The 17,488-nt window shown below is 45.4% G+C and overlaps 1 long non-coding RNA gene and 1 pseudogene across 1 annotated transcript; one reads left to right on the top strand and one right to left on the bottom strand.

Moving 5' to 3' along the window:
* Positions 1-8,068: 8,068 nt before the first annotated feature.
* LOC125755684 (uncharacterized) lies at positions 8,069-10,582 on the bottom strand. Its single transcript, XR_007412739.1, has 2 exons — positions 10,468-10,582; positions 8,069-8,655 (listed from the first exon to the last, which is right to left on the bottom strand). It is a non-coding gene; the product is annotated as an uncharacterized LOC125755684 (long non-coding RNA).
* A 4,864-nt stretch (positions 10,583-15,446) lies between these two features.
* LOC112655733 (small nucleolar RNA SNORA70) lies at positions 15,447-15,549 on the top strand (annotated as a pseudogene).
* The last annotated feature ends 1,939 nt before the right edge of the window (positions 15,550-17,488 follow it).

Here is a 17,488-nt window from a genome sequence, read left to right as displayed (position 1 = left end):
TACTCATGCCTTCCCTCCACCTGGAACACTTTGCCCACGAATCTTTGTCCTTCGTGCACACCAAGGTTATTTGATTCCTCCAGTCCTCCAACTGGTTACCAAACCTCGTGCTCCAAACACTTGAGATGGCCCCATATGCCACCTTTTGCACCATGGCCACTGCCAAGATTCACTCCTGGCCTGCCCAGGCTCTCCCCACACACCCTGATTTGGTCCTGCCTGGCCCCAAATTGCACTGGACACAACATCCTTCATGCCAGCCCTCACCCTGACCCCCACCATGGTCAGGACTGATGCTTGAGCAAATTGAATTGGGGGAAGCCAATGCAAATTCTGAAGACCCAATCAGGCCTGGAAGCTCCTTCACTGGCAAAGACCGTTTGCCAGGCTTTTTCCTCAGCAAAACTTACTCCTTCTCTAGATTGAGAAAATTTCTCACCAGCCCAGCCTCCGAGACACCCCCACCCTAGGACCAGACATATTTAGCCAGCCTCTCCCAGCTGTCCCTCCATGGTTTCCCCCAGTTCCCCACTCTGGGGCTTGTCTCCTCTAAGACCTACCTCCTTCTAACACCTCATCTGGAACTCCCCCACCCCCTTCTGACACCTGCAAAACTTTTCAAATCAGAGATGAAAGAGTCCAAAAGCTCGGATGCTGAAGATAATAACCCTGCCCCGCCTCACCCCCTTTGGCAGAGTGGGTTGCACTTGGACTTTCCATTCTAAGCCCCATTAATTTTTTTCCCCTCTCTTCTTTTTCAAACGCAGGGTAATTTAAACCCTCTTTTCACAGATGAGAGGCTTTTAACTTTGGCACTAGAACTTGGGTTTGATTTATTTTTTTTTTGATCCTCAGAATAGATTTTTCCCAGCCAGAGAGGAACCCCCTGATCCTCTGGGCCAAGCTGGAGCTCTTACAGAAGCAATTGCTCAGAGCCAGGGAGGAGAGGTGACCCATCCAAGGCCACACGGCATAGGTAGGGTGAGAACCCACATTTTTTGAGGCCCCTTGTGTGGATTTCTCTCTCACCCTCTGCTGCAGATGGTCATCTTTTATAACCTCCAGAAACTATTCACTTAAAGAGAAAAACAGGAGGTACTTGAATGAGCAAGTGTCACCTGAGAGAAAGCAGAAGCCATACATAGAGTGGCACGATTATGAGGCCAGTCCCTGGGTGACCCGCAGCACTAGAACCACGGCTACCTCCAGAGCTTCCTGAGCCCCAAGCAGGGCCTTGGGCTCTGAGAAATAGTGGCTCTGGTGCTTCTGCCTCCCCGACGCCTCGGCTAAGGCCGGGATCCCAGGATCTACCCTTGTTCTGGCTGCTGCCATAACAGAAGCCAAGCTGCACTGAGGGCTTGTTATGTGCCGGGCCCTTTGCATGATCATCATATCTGGCCCTCCCACGACGCCGTGAAGTCGGCACCATTCCACTAAGTCCACTCTACAGATAAAGAAACCATGGCTTAGAGGAACTGAGCAACTTGTTCCAGGTGACACAGCTGGCATATGGTAGATCTAGGACTGCAAGCTCTCTGGCCCCAGAGCCCATGCTCTTCCTAGTACTACCCTCAGATCCCATTTTTTAAAATCCCACAAACTGAGAAGGAGCCAGGTGGAGAGGGTCAGAGTAGGGTTGGGGGATCATTTCATCCACTAAAAAATAACTCTGTCACAAGTGCTAGGTCCGAGCAAGCCAGCAGACAGTTGAGCTCACTTCCAGTCAGAGTGGACCCCAGCCAGCAGCACCCACAGATCAGACGCTCACCTGGGGTCTGGTCTTTCTTCTTACCACGCAAATGCCTGCCCTACCTGTATGCACAGCCTAGTTACCCCAAGGCCAAAGCCCCTGGACTGCCCCCAGAACAGGGTGTGGCCCTGGGCCACAGGGTCAGTGGCATCCATGTAGACTAGATGGAAATGCACTTCACCAGGAGCACAAAGGTCCCACCCCCATCCCAGAAAGTCCTGGATGAGTGGAGGAGGAAGGGGAGGAGGAGGAGGCTCTTGGTGGTAGCACAGTGAAGCTACTCTCCTGCAGGGCTTGGCTCTTAGGAGGATTGCCCACAGGATTGGAGCTCAGCCAGGGAGAAGCCCACAGTCCTGCACTGGCCACCAGGGACCTGTATGACCCAGGCCCTGTGACAACACCGACCTCATGTCCTACTTCTGGCCTCGCTGCTCACCCTCCCTGGCCGCATGGGCCACCTCACCATTCCTCAGACACCGCAGGCTCAGTTCCGCCTCTGGTCCTTTGCAAGTGCAGCTCCCTCTGCCCGCACACCCTGCAGACATCACATGGTTGGCTCACTTTCTTCTGGTCTTGACTCAAATATCATCTTCTCAGAGAGCACTCCCCCCACCCGCCCCAGCCACACCTGCTAGAATTGCGAGTCTGCCCCACCGTGGCCTAACCCCCCTTTCTTGCCTTTTCTCCTTAACACCCCCAGACATCTAGTACAATATATTTCTCCCTAATGTATGTATGTGTCTGTTGGTCTGTCCCACATGCACTCTGTGAGGACAGGGATTTTGTCCAGCTTGCTTTATTCCCCAGAGTGTCTCACCGTGCCTGGCACAGGTGTGCACCATCACTGTATCTTTAACCTTCTGAAGGTGGGAGCCAGCGCCACCTGGGCCACAGTCTGGGTCGGCGTTCGGAAGCGATGAGAAGATGTCACATCCAGGCACCTGTAAAACCACCCCACTGCGAGAGCACGTGAGTGAGGGCAGTGGGAGCCAGGCCAGGCCAGGCAGGAAATCTCCGCTGGGTGGTCTCAATTATCAGAGTCATTACAGCCACACACTTCTCCCCACTGCAGCATATGCTTCTATTCAATCAGGAGGGGCCAGAGCAGCACGGAGGGTGTGAGTGGGAGGGAGGGAAATGAGAGAGGGAAAATTTAGAAAAAGATATTCAGAGTCAACAGGCAGCTAGAGACTGACGGGAAACCAGAGGGGGTGAGCGGGAGAGCTGGAGCTGCCTAGAATATCTCGCAATTGCTGGAACGCAGCACCTCATGCTGTTGGAATCCTTGCTGCACAGATCACACGTGTGGATGTGGATGCACCGGTCTCTCCTGCTGCGGGCGGGCTCTTTGAGGGGGGCCGGCGCTGCTCTCACTTTGCCCTCCCGCCGGCCTAGCTGGGGCCTGGCAGGCAGTAGCTGCCGGCAGCCTCTGAGGAGCTGACTTGGTTTGAATTGTGTTTAAGCAGCTGGGCCAGGGCGGGAGTCGGGAGGGGTGTGGGCTCCAACTGCTCTGCGCACCCCTCCCCACCGCCAGCAAGGTGGCAACGGAATGGCTCCCTAACCCCTGGAGACCTCCTTTGGGCACCCATGAAATAGAGAGCTGCACAGCTCTCTCTGGGTGTCTCGAGCTCTAACATTCTGGGGATTTGTAAGGGTTTGGTTCCACACTCCACAATCTACCTCCTGAGGGAGACAGCTGCTCCCTTTCCCCAGAGGGAAACTGAGTAACCACTAAAGAGATGTGGTGTATCTCCCCCACCCCTCCCAGCTGCCTACACCCTCTTTCTCCTGGTTGTGTACACCAGCTCTCTGGACCCCATTCTTTGCTTTATGGGGGGTCGCCGTCCACTCCATCCCACATGACCTCACTCGGGCCTGGGGCACCCCACCAGCTCTGCAGTCTCACCCCCTTCTCTCTCACTGTCACACCTCCCCCAGAGAGGCCATACCACTGCACAGCTCTGATCACCCCTCCTGCAGATCCTTCGATGATTCCCCACTGCCTCTGGGATGAGGCACAGGCCCTCACGGAGCTTTCACGGCCCTCCACGACTTAGTACACCTGCCTTTCCCAGCCTCAGCTCCCTCTTTCTGAGTCCAAATTCCAAATTCCAATTCCCTCTTTCATCCTCTGTTCTCCAGACCCTGTGCTATCCCCCCTCCATGCTTTCGCTGACACTAGTCTCTCTCCTCAAGTGCCCTCCCATCCTGGTCACAACCACTCATCTTCCAGTGACCCAACCAGAAACCCTCCTCCCTCTCTCCATCAGACCTTCCCTGTCTCTCCCCACAGTTGGAACATTTGACCCAGCCCTGCCTTGGGCCCCTTGTCTGCCGTCGTCATGGCCATTATGGGAGGAGCATGACGGAACGATTTCTGACTGACCTTTGCAGGCTCCATGCACCAATTGGTGACCTACGCACTCCAGGGACCCCAAACGCTTGGTAGAATGGGATACCAGGGACCTAGCCCAGGGCTGAAGTCACCGCCAACACCGCAGGTCACATCCTGTTCCATCTAGGCTCCGGCTCTTAGGTGCCTTGACCGATTTTTGCCCCACAGTGATCCTGTGAGGCAGGTACTGTTACTACCCCTGACTTACAGATGAGAACATGAGGCTCAGGGGACCGCCCAAGGCCACAGAGCTGGGAGCAAAGCCGGGATTAGAGCCCAGAGGGTCCAGCAGCCTAGTGCACGTTCTTAGCAGCTGTACCTCCTTCAGGCCCTCCCCAAGCGCCTCGCCTGATCTAGCCCAGCTCCTCCACCCTCCCAGCCCTGCCTCTTCTCCATCAGGGGCCCAGGGAACCCGGCCTTGTCCAGGGTTGGGCAGGGCAGGGCTGGTTTCTTGGAGTCACACCTGTAATAGACAGTGGAGGGCAGAGCAGTTTGGATTATTGATCACAGACCCTGACCCCAGAAGAGGAGAGCAGAAGGCCTGCACAGAGCAGGAAGGTAAAAGGGTGCCCCTCACATCTGAATGAAATGAAAAATCATCATTGTCAGGTTGGGTTGTTGGTTGGGTTTTTTTTTGTTTGTTTCTTTTTTCAGTACAAAGCTCTAGGTATTTAGAAACATCTGAGTGATGGGCTGGCTGGTTCTGCTTTTCGTCCAGATGTTCAGCGTTCCCCAGGTTCAGCCTGGCAGTGGTTGCTGTAGAGACAGGTTCAAGTTGAGGAGGCCAGGGGATGATGGTGAGGGAGAAGCCGTGGCAGTCGCGCCTCATGGAACCTTCTGCCCCTCGGCTCACTCTGTGTTCACCACCTGCCCCCTCGGCTGGGAAAATTTGTTCTCTGTAACCCCTGCACACAGTCTCCAGGTTGCACGGAGCTAAGAGACATTGATGTTTATACAACATCTTCCGCTGGGAATCAGCCGGCCCGGCACAGAATTAGCTGGCGTCTTATGCTCCTGGATTATGCAGGTAGAGACTTTGATTGAATCTGGCAACCAGATTTATGAATCAGTCGATATTTATTGCAGGGAACAATCCATCTTCTTGTCTGGTATGTACACACAGAGCCCCACTCGGGGCACACCCGAGGCCTTGGTGCTAGATGTTGGAGTGGTCCCCGTGAACACATCTGAGGGAGGGGACAACGGAGAGGGAGCTGACACCAATCAGAAGGGAGACGAGATATAATGTGGGAAGCGTAACTGGGCAGGGGTGGCGGGGGGTGGCTACCATATCCATCCTGTGTTTGTCCAGGTCTGCCCTTCTCAACCCTCTCCCAATCCCCCCTACACCCTCTGACAACAAGTCAACTGACTGTTGCATTATTTGAAGCCAAACAGGATGTAGAACTGTGATAGAATGCATTCCAAAGTAAACGGAATGTGTGTGTGTGTGTGTGTGTGTGTGTGTGTGTGTCCTAATTACGCTTGCCTTCCTTCCTTGCCCACTCGCCCAATCTTTAAAGAAAATAGCAGCCTGAGCTCCCACGGTCAGTCTTGGGACGGACCAATCACAGAGCTGAGGGTGTAACTCCGCTGCCGAATGGCCAGGGAAAAGGCTGCTCAGGGTTCTCTCATTTTCGTACCTGCATTGAATGGCTAAACTGCTGCCGCCTAGGGTGGAACACCAGCCCCAAAGTTAAGGCAGAGGGGAACCCGAGTATCAATCCACCCAAAGGCGTTCAGCAATGTTTGAGTCCCAGGAGGGATGAGCTTCTTAGCCTAATTGGAAGGCTAGGAGTAAGGGGCAGGATTCCAGATGGGTGGGAAGGAAGAAAAGAGGACATTCTCTCCAAATCAACTTCTGCTGCCCCTTTCTCAGCTCTAACCCTGCCTTCTGCCCCAAACACTCACTCCTCTGTCCCTGTCTGCCAGGGTGACCCCCCTTTGGGAACTGTGCCAGCAGCCCACCCCGTCAGACCCTTCCCCAGGTAGAGTTTCTTGCAGGAAATACGAGGCACTAGGAGCACTGAGAAGGGACAACAGAAATATTTGAAGAAGCTTAATAGCTCCCCACAAATTACAGACGAGAGGCTCCCCAGCAGGAAAGTGAGAGATGCCTTGGCCGTTCTGTGTTTCACCAGCTTCCACACCACGGATCATGGAAGCTATTGAAGCAGTTGTGGAGGAGCTGAGGGGGAAGGGCTGAGTTGGGGATCAGGACCTGACACCTTCCCCATCCATTCACAAGGCCTGGGCCTGAGCTTGGGCAGGGGGCTGCTTTCTTGCCTTACAGAGATAGTGGGTCCCTGGGAGGCAGGGGCAAGGCAGCCGGAGAGGCAAAAGCAGCAGCTCAGAAACTAACCTCACAGATGGTACAGATGAGAAATGGGCTGGCCCAGCCCACCAGATGGGAGGAAAATGAGAAGCACCCAGAGGAGATAAAAGACAACTGCCCCCACCCAAGGGCCAGGGCACTCTTAACTAGCTCTCAACCTCTGGTCAATTACTTCACCCCCGAGAGCCCTATCAGACTTCCCCTGAGCTAGTCAAACAGGACAACACCCACAAACGGCTGGAATCCGTGGCTCCAAAGGACAGAATCACAACCCATGGGTAAATTTATAGGCAGTCAGGCTTCCATGCAGTATGTAGAAGAAGCTTTCTGTATTCAAAGTGTCCAGTAATGGAAGCAGTTAAGATAGTGATCGAGCACAATTCATGCATTCAAGCACGGTTTGGATGACCATCTGTTGTAGAGTATAATTTCTGGACACTTTCATGCACTGGATGAGAATTTTGGCATAATCTGTTGGCTGCCTCCAACTCTTTATGATTCTATGATTCATTCATTTAGCAAATGTTTATTGGTTATCCGCTAGACCCAGCTTTGTCCCTAATGTGCTATGTGACTACCACTTTCCTCTCTAAAGCCAGTTTCTATACATAAAGTGAGGGTGTTGGGCCAGTGGACCTCTAAGGGCTCTTCCAGCCCTGACAGGCTGCCTTATTCTAAATCGAATTACAAGGAACTACAAAAGCCCACTCTGCTCCCCTGAGGCTCCTTTCTCCCGCTTCTTCCTGCACTCACCATAACTTAGCAGAGTTGGGACAAAATGAACTTCCCTGGCCTGGGATGCTCTGCGAAACAGATGGCCCTGTTGCCATGGAGACCAGGGGGATATTTGTCCTGGGGGGCTGGGATTGGGGGGTGGTGCATATCAGGCAGGGGTGATTTACTCCTGCAATAGCCCAGCCTGGAATCTACATGAATGTTAAACAGGAGTGGCTCTAGGCGTTCGCTCAGCCAGACAAATCAGAAACCACTTAAGATGAAAAGACCTAGACCATCTCTTCCCAGGGATGCCTGCTAAGCCCCCTCTCTGGCCCAGGAGATTTGACTCCATCTTCCCATGGGCAAAGCTGGAGGAACACAGAGCCTGTCCTGAAGGATGAGGGTATAGGCAGTTCAGGAAAGGACCCTCTGGGGACTGAGGGGGACTGACTTCTTGGGCTTGTTAGGAAAAAAAAGAATTCTGGCAATCAGCCCTGTGCAACCATGAGTGAGCTGCCTGCCCCAGGAGGGAGTGAGCTCCCCACCCCTGGAAGCATTCAAACTGGGCTGGGAAGATCCTTTGTCAGAGATGATCAGAACAACTTCCACATCAAGGAGGAGATCCTAAAGGTGACTCTTATAATTCTGAGAGTTCGTGAGAGCAGAGGCAGTGGGATGGGATGGTTAGGAGCATGTACCATTTGGAACTGGTGGACCTGGGCTCAGGTCCCAGCTCTGCATCTTACTTGCTGTGTGACCTTGAGCAAGTTAACTTTCTCTGAACGTCTATTTCCTCACCTGTGAAATGTGAGTCATACTACCAGCTTCATAGGATTTTTTTGGAGAAAGGATTAAAGTAAAACAAGGCATCTAAAGTGCTTAGAATAATATATTGCATATATTAAGTACCCAATAAGTGGCAGTTATCATTATTAGTCTGTAATGAGTAAACCTACGCAGGAATGAGAGCTCCCCAGCTGTCGGATTGGACTTTGTCAAGGTGCCTGGCTCCCGATCTACCATTCACTGTGTGATCGTGGGCAGATTTCTTTGAGCATAGTCTGACACACACAACGTTACATTAGTTTTAAGTGTATGACATGGTGATTCAACATCTCTATACATTATGCTGTGCTTACCACACGTGTAGCTACATCTGACATACTTCTTAAAAGGAAAAAAAAATCTGTGCCTCAGTTTCCTCATCTGTAAAATGAAGCTAATAATAGTCCTTTTTATCTCACAGGATTATTGTGAGGGTTGAATTTACAAATCGTGTAAAGGGTTTAGAATAGAACCTAGCACAAAACAAGTATCCGGTAGCTGTGTGCTCACGTCATTGTCACCCAGCATCCCTGTCCCCAGCTTCAGCTCTAGGTCACCTTGCCAATGACTGGTTCTTCTTAGGACTTATTCAAAGATCCAGGGTTTCTGTTTGGGATTTCGTTCTTGTTGTTGCTGTTGGGAGGGTGAGAACATTTAAATTTTACTGTTAGCAAATTTCAGTTATACAACATTGTGTTATCAACTGTAGTCACCATGTAATACATTAGATCCTCAGATCTTATTGATCTTAAAACTGAAAGTTTGGTCCTCTTACCAACTTCTTTCTATCTCCCCCACTTCTCAGTCCCTGCCAACCACCTATTTACTCTTTATTTCTATGGGTTTGACTTTTTTTTTTTAGATTCCACATATGAGTGATAGCAAAGAGTATTTGTCTTTCTCTGTTTGGTTTCTTTCACTTACCATAATGCCCTATGTGAGGTGATAGATGTGTTATTTAACTTAGTGGGGGGAATCCCTTCACAACCTATATGCGTATTGCTTACACTTTAAATATCTTACAGTTTTGTCAATTATACATCAATAAAGCTGGGGTGGTAGGGAAAGACAAGACTTAATAAACGCTGGTGAGGATGTGGAGAAAATGAAACCTTTGTACACTCTTGGTGGGAATGTAAATTGGTGCAGCCACTATGGAAAATGGGGTGGAGCGTCCTCACAAAATTAAGACTACCATATGATCCAGCAATCCTACTTCTGAGTATCCAACCAAAGGAAATGAAATCAGAATTTTGAAGAGATATTTGTACTCCCATGGTCACTGCAGCATTATTCACAGTTAGCAAGACATGGAAATAACCTAAGTGTCCACATATGGGTGAGTGGATAAGGAAGATATGGTATACACACACACACACACACACACACACACACACTAGAATATTACTCAGCCTTAAAAAAAGAATAAAATCTTATCATTTGTGGCAACATAGATAGAATTGGAGAACACTATCCTAAGTTAAATAAGTCAGACAGAAAAAATAAATAAATAAAAATAAATAAATAAATAAAGAAGTCAGACAGAGAAAGACAAATACTGTATGATATCACTTACACATGGAATTTTAAAAAGCCAAACCGGTAGAAACAGATTGTAGCATGATGGTTACCAGGGGCTGGGAGGTGGGGAAATGGGGAGATGTCGGTCAATGGCCTCAAACTTTCAGTTACAAGGAGAGCAAGCTCTGGATACCTGATATACAGCATGGTGACAACTGTATTATAGACTTGAAAGTTGCAAAAAGAATAGATCTTAAATGTTCTTGCCATAAAAAGGAAATGGTAATAATGTAAGGTGATGGAGGTGTTTACTAACCCTACTACAGTGATCATTTTACAATATATATCAGTATCAGATCATCATGTTATACATCTTAAACTTGCACAATATTATATGTAGATTAAATCTTAGTAAAGCTGAGGGGGTGGTGGGGAAACATAGATCAAGTGAGTGAATGAGCCAGGTATGAGATAAACAGGAAACCCTCATCAACAAGAAACATTTGTGAGAACCTGCTGCGTTTGGTGCCCTGTGCTAGCTGATAGGATGCAGAGCAGCTGCCTTTGCAGGGCTCATACTGAGTGTAAGCAACCAACACCTTCAGGAAGAAATGATCAAAGGGTCATGATATCCCTGATGGTATAACAAGCCAGGCTTCCTGGAAGAGGTGAAAGTTGCATGAGGCATAAAAGAAGGGTGGAAATTTGGCAAGTATCCAGAAATGGGGGTGGGGCTGGGGATGGAACATTCTGGAAAGGGGATCCATGAGAGCAAAGACCCAGGGTAGGAGTGCATGGCCTCTTGGGAAGACAGTGAAGGACACACAATGACAGGTGCCAGGGTTTCTCTACAGGGCATTTTTTGGTGAGGTCTCAACCTACCAGCGATAATGCTATGGACTCAAAATGCCTGGGGGCACTCACCTGGGCCTGAGTGAGCTGCCTGTAGACATCTCCCTTTGCGAAACCAACATTAGGACTCTCTTGTGGTTCTCATTACGATTGCAAGACACCCTGCAGCAACAGCCATCAGGAAACTAAAAAAAATAAATAAATAAAAGGATTATTACTTACAAGACCTGGAAAGTAATTACACAGCACACCCAGGGTCACACAACGAGGTCACAGGTGGAGAGAGAGCCTGTCTGGATGGGGGTTCTGTTTTTATTGGGGTCAACGTTGGAGGTCGAGGGTTTCTCAGGCTCACTTGTTATTGGTGAATTTAAAATATACAGGTGGGAAAAAATAAATAAATAAAATATACAGGTGGGAATTTAAAGCACAGAGAAGAGAAAAGACAACTGGCCCAAATAGTTATCAAAATCAGTCATGATCTCTAAAACAAAGAAGCCCCAGTTGGAGGAGTTCATCTGGCTCTTTACCCAGCCTGTGGCCAGTAAATGTTTATTCCAGATAGTGAGATCGCAGTCTTTGAAGTGCATGCCTTGGTTATCAAAGCCAGCCCTTGAATTACAAGAAAGAAAGAAGAAAAAATTGTCAGGGCTTATACCACAGGAATCTTTGCCTGAAGCTGGCAAGAGAAGAGAATTAGGAGACGAGGTTCAAGTTTGCCAGGGAAGGCAGAGGTCTGGGTCCACTTCCTCCTAGTACTTGAGTGACCTTGAGCAAGTATGGTTCTAAGAGTCAGTTTTCTCATCCTTACTAAGAGGCTAATACATGCCCCTAAAAAGTAACAATAAGCTAACATTTATACAGCACCTGGAAGGCAGTGGCACTCAATCAATGGGAGCTATGGTTTGTCCTTTGAGGGATGAAGAGTAAGGGCAGCTTTTTCCTGATATATATTCTTTTAATTCCAGTATAGTTACCATACAGTGGTATATTAGTTTCAGGTGTACAATATAGTGATTCCATAAATATAATGACTTCCATAAATTACTCAGTGCTCATCACAATAACTGTACTCTTAATCCCTTTCACCTATTTCACCCATCCCCCCACCTCACTCCCCTCTGGCCACCATTTGTTTGTTCTCTGTCGTTGAGAGTCTGTTTCTTGGTTTGTCTCCTTTTTCCTCTGTTCTTTTGTTTCTTAAAGTTCACATATAAGTGATATCTATGGTATTTATATTTCTCTGACTGACTTAGCATTATATCCTGTAGATCCATCCATGTTGTTCAAATGGCAAGATTTCATTCTTTTTTATAGCTAATATTCCAGTGTGTGTGTGTGTGTGTGTGTGTGTGTGTGTGTGTACATCACATCTTCCTCATCCATTTATCTATCAAAGGACATTTGGGATGCTTCCATAATTTGGCTATTGTAGATAATGCTTCAATAAACAGAAGGGTGCACATATCTTTTCAAATTATTGTTTTCATATTCCTTCTACCCAGTAGTAGAATTACTGGATCATATGGTAAACTGTTTTTAATTTTTGAGGAGCCTCCATACTGTTTTCCACAGTGGTTGCACCAGTTTGCATTCCCACCAAAAGTGCATGAGGGTTCCTTTTCCTCCACATCCTTGCCAACACTTATTTTTTCTTGTGTTTTGGATTTTAGCCATTCTGACAGATATGAGGTGATATCTCATTGTGATTTTGATTTGCATTTCCCTGATGATGAGTGATGTTGAGCATCTTTTTGTATGTCTGTTGGCCATCTGTCTGCCTTCTTTGGAGAAATGTCTGTTAATGTCTTCTGCTCATTTTTAATTGGATCATTTGGTTATTTGGTGTTGAGTTGTATTAATTTCTTGATATATATTGGGATACTAACACTTTATCAGATATGTCATTTACAAATATCTTCTCCCATTCAGTAAGTTGTCTTGTTTTGTTGACTGTTTCCTTTGCTGAACAGAAGCTTTTTATTTTGATGTAGTTCCATTATCCCTAATATGTTTTAAGGAAATTAATGGTGGTAAGGAGAATGGATTGGAGTGGGGTAAGAGGAAAGTCCAAGAGCTAGATTTCAAGACAGTGGTTCATGGGGATCCCTGGGTAGCTCAGCGGTTTGGTACCTGCCTTTGGCCCAGGGCGCGATCCTGGAGTCCCGGGATCGAGTCCCGCGTCAGGCTCCCAGTATGGAGCCTGCTTCTCCCTCCTCCTGTATCTCTGCCTCTCTTTCTCTCTGTCTATCATAAATAAATTAATAATTGAAAAAAAGACAGTGGTTCATGAGTAATGTAATGCTGCTTCAAAATTTAGTGGCAACAACAGAGACTGATAGGAAGAAAAAGAAAAGGACCTAGCAGAGCAAAAGTTGGTAAATAATGAAGAGAAAAGACTCAGCAGTGATGTCACAGTTTTAAGAAAGGGGGGTACTAAGAAAATGGCAAAAGTGATGGGGAAAGGGTGAGTGGTTCCATATTGGAAACCCTGATCTTCAAAAAATGCAAATATTCTATATTCGGTCAACAATCATATGTTAAGCCTACAGTATGTCAGTCACTAGGAATATAAATATAAACAGACATGGTTCCTGCCCCAGGGACTTTATGGTATCAGTGCGGGAAACAAAGACATCAACAAATGCACGCAATGAAATTTAACAGATGCTTTTATCCACAGTATCAGTCCAAGGAGACCACAAAACAAGGAGGTGATTGATTTCATCAGACTGAAGTGAAAGAAGGAAGTTACTCAAGAACTATGTAAATATTCTCCAGGAAGACTGTGGGGGAAGACATGCTCCATATGGAGAGAAAGCATGAAGAAAATACCAGTGAGTGAAACATGACATGTTTTAGACTTGTGAGTCACTCTGATACTTGGAACTGTCAGATCCAGAGCTGAGGCTGGAGATGCCTAAAGACACCATGGCATGATCAGCAGTGTGGGCCATAATATGGAAAGAGGGAAAAATCAAGAAGAATGTTGTGTTGGGGGTGTTTGAACCCTAATGGGAGTTCAGGACATGGGTTTCCTGTCAGAGGAGAGTTCGAACAGGAAGAATCAAGACAATTCTTCCTTTAAGGTAGGAAGGAAGGAAGAAAGAGAAGATAAAGGCATGTTGAAGTAGAGAGTGGGAAACTGACTGGCCTAGGAGCTTCACCCTTGACTTCCAGAAAAGTCAGAGGCAAGAGCATTAGTTAAAACCAAAAAGTAGGGAGTAGGATAGGGGTCCATAGGTTGACAAAGGAAAAAAAGAGCAAAATGACTAATATCAGGCATGAAAGAGGGACTATTACTACATTTCCCACAGATATTAGAAGGGTAATAAGAACATTATGAACAACTTAGACAAATTGGACACATTCCTTGAAAAATACAAGTTACTAAAACTGACACAAGATAAAATAGAAAAATTTAAGTAGCCTTTATCTATCAAATAAAGTTAATTTGTTATAAAAAAAAAACCTTCCCACGGGCAAAATTCCATAACTGGATGGTTTCACTATGAATTTGATCAGAAATTTAAGGAAGAAATAATATCAATTCTATACAAACTCAGAAAATGGAGAAAAATGAACATTCCCAACTTGTTTTATGATGCTAGATTGACCCCGATACTAAAACCTGACAAAAATATTACAAAAAGAAAAAAAAAAGACAAATCAATATGCCTCATGAACATAATTTCTTAACAGATTATTAGCAAATAAAACCAGCAATACACAAAAATATATGTCATGACCAGGTAGGTTTATCCTAGGAATGTAGGATTATTTGAACAAACTCGTTAATGTAATACACTACATTAACAGCATAAAGAAGCAAAATGAATGTTTTTGTACGATCCAAAACCTGTTTATCATTTTTTAAAGTCTGAGCCAAGTAGAAAGAGAAGGCATTTCAGATAAAGTACCTCCATGAAAAACCTACAGCTAACACCATATTTAGTATAATTTAATACACATTTCCTCTAAGATGAGAAACAAAGCAAGGATGTCCACTCTCACTACATTTATTTAATATTCTAGTGGAGGTTTTGGCCAAGGCAATAAAGCAAGATAAAGAGTAAAAAGCACAAGGATCAGAAAGGAAGAATTAAAATTTTATGCACAGATGATGTGATTTTTAATCTCAACTAACCTACGAAATAGCAACTGGAATGAATAAAGGAATTTAACAAAGTCACGAGATAAAAAAGCAATACTCACAAATCAATTGTATTCCAACATACTAGCAGCAAAGCATTGGAAAAAGACATTTTTTTAATATTTTCATTTGCAATAAGGCCAAAAAGCATAGATACTTAGGAATAGATTCAACAAAAGATATATAAGAACTATGTACTAAAAACTGCTTTAAAAATACTGAGATAAGGAAGACTTAAATAAATGTTTTTGTATGGGAAGACTCAATATTGTTCAAATGTCAATTTTTTCGAATTTGATCTACAGGTGCAACACGATCCAAACCCCATTTTCCAGCAGACTTCATTTGTAAAAATTGATAGGTTTATCCTAAAAATTTTATGGAAATGCAAAGGACCTAGGATATTCAAGGCATCTTGATAAAGAAAAACAAAGGACTTAACACTACCTAACTTCAAGACTTGCTATAAAGCTGGTATACCATCTTCAAGACAGGATGGTAGTGTAAAGGGATACATATAGTTCAATGAAACAAAATAAAGAGCCCTGAAATAGACCCACGTGTAATATGATTATTTGATTTTCAATGAGGAGCCAAAGCGACTTAGATAAAGCAGTCTTTTCAACAGATGTGGTTGGCACAACTGGCTATCAATATGGAGAAACATGAACACTGATCCCTGTCTCACAAAATACACAAAATTTAATTTGAGATGAATGATAGATCTAAACATAAAAGCTAAAACTATAAAGCTTCTAGAATAAAACATAGGAGAATATCTTCATGATTTGCAAATGGGCGAAAGTTTCTTAGGCAGGAGGTAGAAAATAATCACCATCAAAGAAAGAATCATAATTTAGGTTTTATAAAAATTAAAAACTTCTCATCAAAAACCTAGTTGAGAAAATGATGGTGTGCAGTGACTGCGCACAGTGGCCTCCTCAGTAGTGTATGCAGCCAGTTGCTCAGAGAGGTTGTCCTAAGGTACCTTGGGACCATAATTTCCAGTGGACACGCATGTCGGACCTCATGATGTCCCCAGTCTAGGCTCCAGAAAAACTCATAACAGCCTTGGGGTGAGAGCAGGAAGGAGTGGTCAGGATTTCCTGGTATTCAAGGTGCCTTTGGAAACTTCAGGGCACAGTGGCCATGGTCCACACTGGCCAAGTCATCATGTCCATCTGCACCAGCTACAGAACAAGAAGCATGTGATTTAAGCCCTTCACAAGGCCAAGTTCAAGTTCCCTGGTGGCCAAATGACCCACATCTCCAAGAAGTGGGGCTTTACCAAGTTTAATACGGATGAATTTGAAAACATGGCACCTGAAAAAGTAGTTTATCCTGGATGGCTATGGGGTCAAATACATCCCTAATTGTGGGCCCTTTGGACAAATGCTAAGCCCTGCACTCCTGAGAGCTTCTACACTACTCCTCCTTATTCACGCCCACCAATAAATCCTACTTCCTATCGAAGAAAGAAAATGGATAACAAGTCAGAGTAGGAGGAAATACTTGCAAAAACATGTTCATTAGAAGAATTATATCAAGTATATATAAGGAACTAAAACACAATAAATACACAAACAACTTGATAAAGAAAAGGGCAAAATATTTGAACAGACACTTCAAAATAAGGTGGATATACTAAGTGTATGCCTGTCCTATGACCAGCAATTCCACTTATAGGTAATTACCCAAAAGAAAAGAAAACATACATCCACAAAAATGCTTGTACAAGAATATCCATGGAAGCTTCATTCATAGCAGCCTCTAACTGGAAACAACCCCACATAATGGGGGGAAATGGATAAACGAATTGTAACCACTATTCAGTGACACATAAGGAACAGAGTACTGACACATGCGACAAAATGGATGGATCCCGAAAACATGATGAGTACACAATATTTGGTTCCGTTTACATGAAATTCTGGAAAGGTTTTTTTTTTTTAAGGCAAACTGAATGTTTCTGCAAGATGAAACAATGATTGACTAGAAAGGGGCATGAACAGACTTCCTGTGTGATAGGAATGTTCCATATCTTAATCGGGATTTGAGTTACACATGTGTAAGCATTTGTCAAATCTTCTGGAAGAATATACTTATAATCTGTATATTTTACCATTTCACTGATACAAATTTCACACCCCCTGACACACACACACAAAGAATCACAAGCAAATACTGAATTCTGCTTAATGAGTGAAGATATTGATGGTCTGCATCTTACTTTAAAATATACCAAAAGCAAGATGTTTTGAAGGGTACATATAGAGATAGATCTTTGAAGGAGATAGAGCAAAATGTTCACATTTGTAGAATCTACATGCGGAGTACCCAATTATGAATACTCAACAATTCTTTTCATTTTTAAAATTTCATAATAAACCTTTGGGGAAAAGGGAGTCAAAGAGGGATGCAAAGCTGGTCAAGAATGGAAAAAAACTCATAACAGCCTTGGGGTGAGAGCAGGAAGAAGTGGTCAGTATTTCCTGGGTGAAATAAGGGTTCAGCTGGGGTTCTACAGCTCTTATGTGTCAGAAAGCCAGTCAACATGAGTCCCAGCAGTTCTGTCAACAGTCCAGCCAGCCTAATCACAACTATCCAATAGGACATCTGAGGGACAGCATGGTGCCATCATATCTCCCATTGAGAGTATCATCTCCATAGGACCAGAGGCTCCCCAGTACAGGGACTAGATATCCCCTATCAGACTAAGTGCTTACTTTAAATAGGTCCTAGGTCTTCCTCATCATACCAGGAGCTTCAATAGGCTAGAAATTATGTCTTTTCCATCAGCTTAGGAACTCTCTTAGGATGGGGACTAACTCTACCATCAGAAGGCCTCCTTGGATGTATCTGCCAATTTGATAGGGTCTTTTCAGAGGGCTGCCAGTGGTTTCCTATATTATCATGATTCCCAATTGGGTTGTGCAGGCT

The sequence above is a fragment of the Canis lupus genome, chromosome 9 (genome assembly GCF_003254725.2).
Source record: "Canis lupus dingo isolate Sandy chromosome 9, ASM325472v2, whole genome shotgun sequence".
NCBI lineage: Eukaryota > Metazoa > Chordata > Mammalia > Carnivora > Canidae > Canis > Canis lupus.
The sequence above is the reverse complement of the archived record's forward strand: the minus strand, read 5'-3'. Positions and strand labels throughout refer to the sequence as shown.